General features: G+C 41.2%; 1 pseudogene; it reads right to left on the bottom strand.

Annotated features, from left to right (window-relative positions):
• Nucleotides 1–423: 423 nt before the first annotated feature.
• LOC123815895 lies at nucleotides 424–1,771 on the bottom strand (annotated as a pseudogene).
• Nucleotides 1,772–7,138: the final 5,367 nt, after the last annotated feature.

Consider the following 7,138-nt stretch of genomic DNA (forward strand, 5'->3'; position numbering starts at 1 on the left):
TTTTTAAGACTGGATGGATACTTTTATAGTTTAATCCATAATCTTTATAATGGATTACTTTTCACGAAATCATAATTTGTGAAGGGTGTATATAGAAAACCCAGGAAACAAGTAAACTGGCCATTGCGGATGGCCTTAAATTGCATCATTGCAGGAGAAAAGACGGGAGGTAGAAGATAACTTGAAAGGACTAATGCAACATTGGATTCGAACATATAGCTCCTGTGCCTACTTAAAACATAGTTTCGGAAACGAAACCCAACATTTCCTGTAACCAGAGAGACAGTTACAATAAAGCTTGCCATGAAAGCCCTGACATCGTGCTTGACACGGGCGGTAGGAAGACGTAAGAACCAGGACACTCGAGACGTGACATTTTCTCTGCAGCTCCTGTTTGCTTTGCTGAGTGTGAAGCTTCAACACTCAGTCGCCTTCTTCAGCTTCAGCCTCCGATTCCTCTTGAGCACTTTTGAGCCATTCCACAGACTTTTTCATTTGTTCAAGGAAAACACATTTTCCCTTTGCACTGTGCTCATCTTTAGACCACTTCAGAATGGGCCCTTCGCGCCAGACTTCAGCTTTATAAAAAAGCGCCACTATTTTCTGGAAGGCTTTCATGAAATGACTGTTATCCTAGCAATAGTCCTGAATCTTCCGCAACAGAGCCAGCTCAGACTGACCTTGAACAGTAAAGGCAGCAAGCAGAAGGCTGTACCTCTCAAAGTGCTTGATGCTTGCTCTGCTGTAAGCTCCTCTTTCTGTCTGTTCCACGATGCTCATCACACTGGACCAGACTCTTCCAATGACCATGGGTTCTGGGATGCTGCTGCTGCTATTCCTGTTTTCATCTTTTTCTTGACATATAAAATTATATTCTTAAGTGGATCACCACAGGACATCTGAAGTTCTTGCCATTTTTTATGGAGTTCCTGATGAACTCCTAGAGTTTGCTGATTCGAACATATTCTGAAATCTCCGTGAAGCCCACCTCAGTACAATACTTATAAAGTGTTCAATGCTTTTTTTCACTTTGGCTAATATAAGTTTTATTATTTTATTTTCTTTTTCCATTACCATTTAGTCCCCTTATGCCCCCTCACTGTTGTCCGTGTCCATGAGTTCGTTTCCCTTTTGCTCAATCCCTCCACCCCCTGACCTCCCCCTCAGCATGTTGTTTATTGGCAGGAAAAGTCCCACCAGTCTGGTATCCACGCTGATTCTCCAAAGACTCACAGTTACTACCGCAGTCATATCTTTTTCCCTTACCCACGATTTAAAGAGCTTTATGGCAAAAGCTGCTGAAACCCCTTCTTTGGCCAAATCCTCACTCTAAAGGCCATTAAGAATGGATGCATTGAGTGTTCCATTAGCCAGAAGAACACCAGTCAACACGGCCAATTTGTTCTTCTGTAACACTGAAAAATCCTTTGAGAAGAGCAGCAGGTTTTTACTTCATCTTTCAAACCTTTCTCCAGGTATTTGTAGCACCCAATTAACTTGTTAGAACCCTGAGTAAATGTGTGCACAGTCTCCAGGTCGCCCTGTGCTGTGCACACACTGACATCTGTACGCATCATGTCATCTGCACCCTGGACCAGTAATGAACTTCTGCTCCAGGAACATCAAGAAGCCTTGCTACTGCTTCTTCATCAGTACCAGTTCCAGTTGAGTCTTGACACTGAGTGGGGTCAAACCTCTCTTTTGCATCTATTTTTATGGTTTGAAAATCCTGGCCTGATAGCATTGGCTTTTGCTGCTTTTCATTATTCATAAAGGACACCCCCATCGCCAACGCTGGCAGCCTCCCCAGGAAGCCAACCGCAGGCGCCGAGGCACTTGGGGCCCCGGCCCAGCCGCAGACGTACATCCGCCCACCCTCCAGTGACCGGAGTCAGCTTTTGTCTTGTCACCACCAGCGCAGCCATGGGTCCAACTCCGGAACCGAGAGGCAGAGTCAGGAGTGGGCACATGGGCGGGCCTCTGCCTGTGCGTGTCCCTATCTCGTTCTTGAGAATGGCTGAAATGATAAAGTATTTTCTAAGTATTGACACTATTAAATAGTAGTTACCTTAGTAATCTATTTGTAAACCTGCAATGTTCAAAAAAGTTTTATAGAATCTAATTCTGCATATCGTTATTTGGTGATATGCCAAAATAGGTTCTTGTGGTGAAATAAGATTGTATCAGTTATAGACGATTTTGAAAGGGGGGTTAGATCTTAACAGAACCTCTTGGATAATAACATGAGGTACAGTTCTCTAGGAAAATATGCTCGCCTCACTTTAATAAAAATGCTCATTTTTGAGGACCATTGGATAAAGCATGCCTAGTTTTACATGGATAGAAATAAGCACGGTGGGTTCTGGTTACTCCCCCTGGATCCCCCTCAGGGCCAATGCACTCGCCCCCAGTGGCTGGAAATACTGGCAGCTGGATGCTCACAGATGTGTCCGCACTGGGCAGTCCCCTCACCTCCAGGGAATTCCCCCAACCTGAGGCTGACCCGTGGCTTGTGGCTGGACAATGACAGAGTATAAAGGCTCCTCTCCCTTGTCTCAGTTTGAGACATCTTGAGGACCATCCCACTCCAGGGCTCCCTGTAGGTTCAGCTAAGAAATCGGCTGCATCCACAAAGCAGGTTAACTTCTCTCTGTGTTCCGTCCTGCCCCCATTTCCTCCCCATTTCCTGCTAAGACAGTACACATGACATCAACAGATACATAAATGCTCGGATGAAGTTCTGAGCCATTCATTTCTGTGTGACCGAAAGTATGTTTCCCTCCAAGGGGAACTGGAAATTCCATTCACAAATTACTGAGTCTCAGTTTATCTTCCAGGTATATGAGAATCCCTTTATTATGAACCCTTCTTTTTCTGAAAATCTTTCTCAGTCTTTTAGTCTATAAAATTCATAGGAGAGAAAACCACGTGCAGCACCTGCCGTCATTTCTAATACGTCAATGAACTTTCACCTAAATTCAAAACTAAGCCTCTCCCAGGTGTGCCAGTCATCAGTAGCAGAGCTCAATTTCAGGCTTGTTTTGTCTGACCCCAAAGTCTGGCCGCTTTCTGCTGTGTGTTACTGTACAATTAGGAATGAATCCGTGAACAGAGAAGAAAACCAAAAGCCATTTTCTGTGTTTCAACAACTTGTGTTAAAGTATATCCATTTCAAATTGCATTGAAATATACCTAAACGAACTATCAGTTTATCGAAAACATGCCTCATCCCTGAGCAAATGGGGCCCGTAATAATGTAGGTTTATACACACATGTGCACACACAATCATACTGAACAGCTGACGTGAAGCAAGAGTTTTCCTGGCCAACCCTCTCAGCTTTAAAGCAAAAGAAACTGAGGTCTGGTGTAAAGGAGAGATTTGCTTCAAGTCCCACAGATAATGGTAGGATTTAGTCTGACTTCCCAGAACCAAACTTGAAGTAAGTCGGCCTGTCAGTCAGACCCGTGGCGGGGAGCAGAGAGTGATCATCAGCCCTAACCCGCAAAAAATCATTTATGTATGAAATTACATTAGAATTGTTTGAGATAGGCCACACGCCTCATTTGATTTCTAAAAATTTAATTAAACACCTTCTCAGGGACACAGGACATGCATAAAAGCTAAGAATACATGTCATCTGGACTGTGTAAAAACATTGCCTTTCACTCTCCTCTCACACCAGTGAGCACCGTGATTTAATAAACCATCAGTAAGAGATCAATCAACCATCCAGCAGTCTAAAAATCTACCATTAGAAGAAACATTTAATACTGCAATGCAGACTGAAACAAAACAAACACACAGATTGGCATCAGCAGCAATTTCATCAGGAAAGGGTTTCATAAACATCTTTTTTTTTTGCTTATCTTTTTATAGATTCAATCAGCACCACCTTCACAGAAATCATGCATGCAGATGCCATGGCAACCGCCGCATTGTGCGCAGACACACACACGAGATCAACATGCTTAAATGCTTAACAACTATAACTCACGCCCACTTACTTCTATTAGACTTGAATTCTAGATATAAAAATAGCAGCAATGATACGTGGTGGGTTTTTTGCCATAGGCGCTCGCTCTGTTACGAATGTTTTAGATGATATAAACAACGTGGTCATGGAAAGTGCGAAAACAAAATCCCAAAGGGAGGAGTGAACCATTCAGCATGAGTCTAGATCTAAACGGACGCCCAAAATGGCACAACATCATAGGCACAGTTATCTCTGTGAAGGTTATAAGAGAACTGGAAGGTTAACTCATGTAGGCTTAAGTATTCCAGTTTTATAAAAGAGGCAGTCGAGATACAAAAATACAGAAAGCTCACGAAGCTTATAAGAACTAGAGCAGAGGCTTAATCTTAGGTCTTCTAATTTTGAAATCCCTTTTTAAAAAATACAAAATTTGGTAATAGAATAAGGTTAGCTATTTTAATACAGAATTTCGTATTTTTCCCCAATATGTTCTTTAAAATGTCATGCTCTAATTTTATGCCTGGAGCTTGGCAGAGGTTCACCATGAAAAGCCCAGATAAAGGTCTATTTTACAATGCCTTGTAAAGAAATGGGAAGTCAGAGACGAACACCAGCTACCCAAAGTTCAGATTCTGTACATTTTGATGTGTGAAAAAAAAACAGAAAAATATTGGAAGTTTCTATGCGAGACTTCTATATGTAAGGGAAAGTCACATCAATAAGGAACTGAAAAAATACATTGGAGAAACCTGACAGAGAGCATCTTAAGGAAGTGGTCCAAGTTAACCTCACGAGGAAGGAGACATCTGAATCGGTTGCCTCCTCGTGGGCTGCTCTGACAAGGCCACAACATCTCCTGTAGCATTTTGTCCAAAAATGCATACCCAGAATTTCATGAGAACAGTCATCCCCACACACTACAAAATAACTAGTGCATATTGTTTAAAAATATACCCTTGATACTTACATATTTTTAATTTACTTGTATTTGGCTTACAACCTTATGTTGGTTATATTAGTTTCAGGTGCGCAATATAGTGATTCCACATTTTTACACCTTACAATGTGGCCATCCCACCCATCCTGGTAACCATCTGTCACCAGTAAACTCATCAAAACATTGTTGACTATATTCCTCTTCTGCTTTTCAGCCATCTCCCGAACCCTAACCCTCTGGTAACCATTTCTTTGCTCTCTGTTTCTATGAGTAGGTTTTCATTTGTTTGTTTTGTTTTAGATCCCACATATAAGTAAAACCAAACAGGACTGGTCTTTCTCTGCCTGACTTATTTTACTTAGTATAATATTCTGTACGTTCATTCATGTTGTCTCAGATATCAAGATATCATTCTTTTCTGCTGCTGCATAATAGTCCGTTGTACATATACCACATCTTTGATGTTCATTTATCTATCTGTGGACACCTAGGTTGCTCCCATATCTCGGCTATTGCAAATTATGCTGCAATAAACACAGAGGTGCATGTATCTTTTTGAATTAGAGTTTTCATTTTCTTTAGATAGGCACCCAGAAGTGGAATTGTTAGGTTGTATATCTATTTTTAGATTTTTAAAAAGATTTTATTTATTTATTTTTAGAGAGGGAAGGGAGGGAGAAAGAGAGAGAAGCATCAATGTGTGGTTGCTGGGGGCTGTGGCCTGCAACCCATGCATGTGCCCTGACTGGGAATCAAACCTGCGATGCTTTGGTTCACAGCCCATGCTCAATCCACTGAGCTATGCCAGCCAGGGCTTATTTTTAGTTTTTATGAGGCATCCCCATACTGTTTCCCAGAGAGGCTGCAGCAGTTTGCAGTCCCACAGACAGCAAGTGCACGAAGGTTCTTCACTGTTTCCCTCTTCTCCACATTCTTTCCAACATGATCAGTTGTTAAGCTTTTAGTAAGAGTCATTCTGATTGGTGTGGGTGGGTATCTCACTGTGATTTTGACTTGCATTTATCTAATAACTAGTGATGTTGAGAATCTTTTCATATGACTGTCGGTCATTTGTACATCTTCTTGTCATGTGTTCTGCCTGTTTTTCAATCAGAATGTTTTTGTTTATTGAGTTATATGAGTTTCTTAGGTATTTGGGATATAAGCCCTTCATTGGATATTGGATATAACATTTGAGAACATATTCTCCCAGTCAGTAGGTTGCCATTTCATTTTGTTGCAGCTCTCCTTTGCTGTGCACAAGCATTTTAGTTTGATTTAGTCCTATTTGTTTATTTTTTTTTCCTTGCTCAAGGGAATGTATCCAAAAAGGTATTACTCAGACTGATGTCAAATAGTTTACTTCCTATGTTTGCTTATAGGAGTTTATAGTTTTGGCTTACGTTCAAGCCTTACCCATTTTGTGTTTATTTTTGTATATAATGTAGGGGAGTGGTCCGGTTTCATTTTCTTTTTGCATGTATCTGTCCAGTTTTCCCAACACCATTTGTTGAAGAGACTCTCATTACTCCAGTGTATATTTTTACCTCCTTTGTCATAGATTAGTTGACCACATTAGTGAGGGTTTATTTCTGGGCTCTCTATCCTGTTCCAGTGATCTATGTGTCTGTTTTTGTGCCGGTACCATGCTGTTTTGATTATTATAGCTTTGTAGTATAGTTTGAGGTCAGAGAGCCTGATACCTCCAACTTTGTTCTTTTTCCTCAAGATTACTTTCACTATTTTGGGTCTTCTGTAGTGCCATATAAATTTTAAGAGTATTTGTTCTATTTCTAAGAAATTTCAAGGTGCTTTTTAAGATGGTAAGACAGATTTTATTCAGGACCACAGTGATAGATATAGAGACTATTACCATGGGATTTTGTAAGGATAAGAGTGGGAAAAGATGGGGTTTGACTCCAAATGTATCATGGGCAAGTGGGAATTTATAGCCAAGGAACAGGGTAGGGTCAGTATATGAAAAACATTGTTAAGAGTAAACATCAGAGATAAGAAGCATTTCTGGCGGATCTAACCTCACAGGACTCTTGCTGAAGACAAGCCAGGGCGATCAGGCATCATCACCTGGAGAATAACGGAGAATGAGAGACCTGCTCAGGTATTGAGGGTGATCAGAGATCGACAGTGGGAATTCTGCTTTAACCACCTTAGCAGGGTTGTTGCTAAAACTGGACTTTACAGGAAAGTGCATGGATGGTGCTGGAA

This window comes from Phyllostomus hastatus, unplaced genomic scaffold (genome assembly GCF_019186645.2).
Source record: "Phyllostomus hastatus isolate PE091 unplaced genomic scaffold, TTU_PhHast_1.1 phas_contig_196, whole genome shotgun sequence".
NCBI lineage: Eukaryota > Metazoa > Chordata > Mammalia > Chiroptera > Phyllostomidae > Phyllostomus > Phyllostomus hastatus.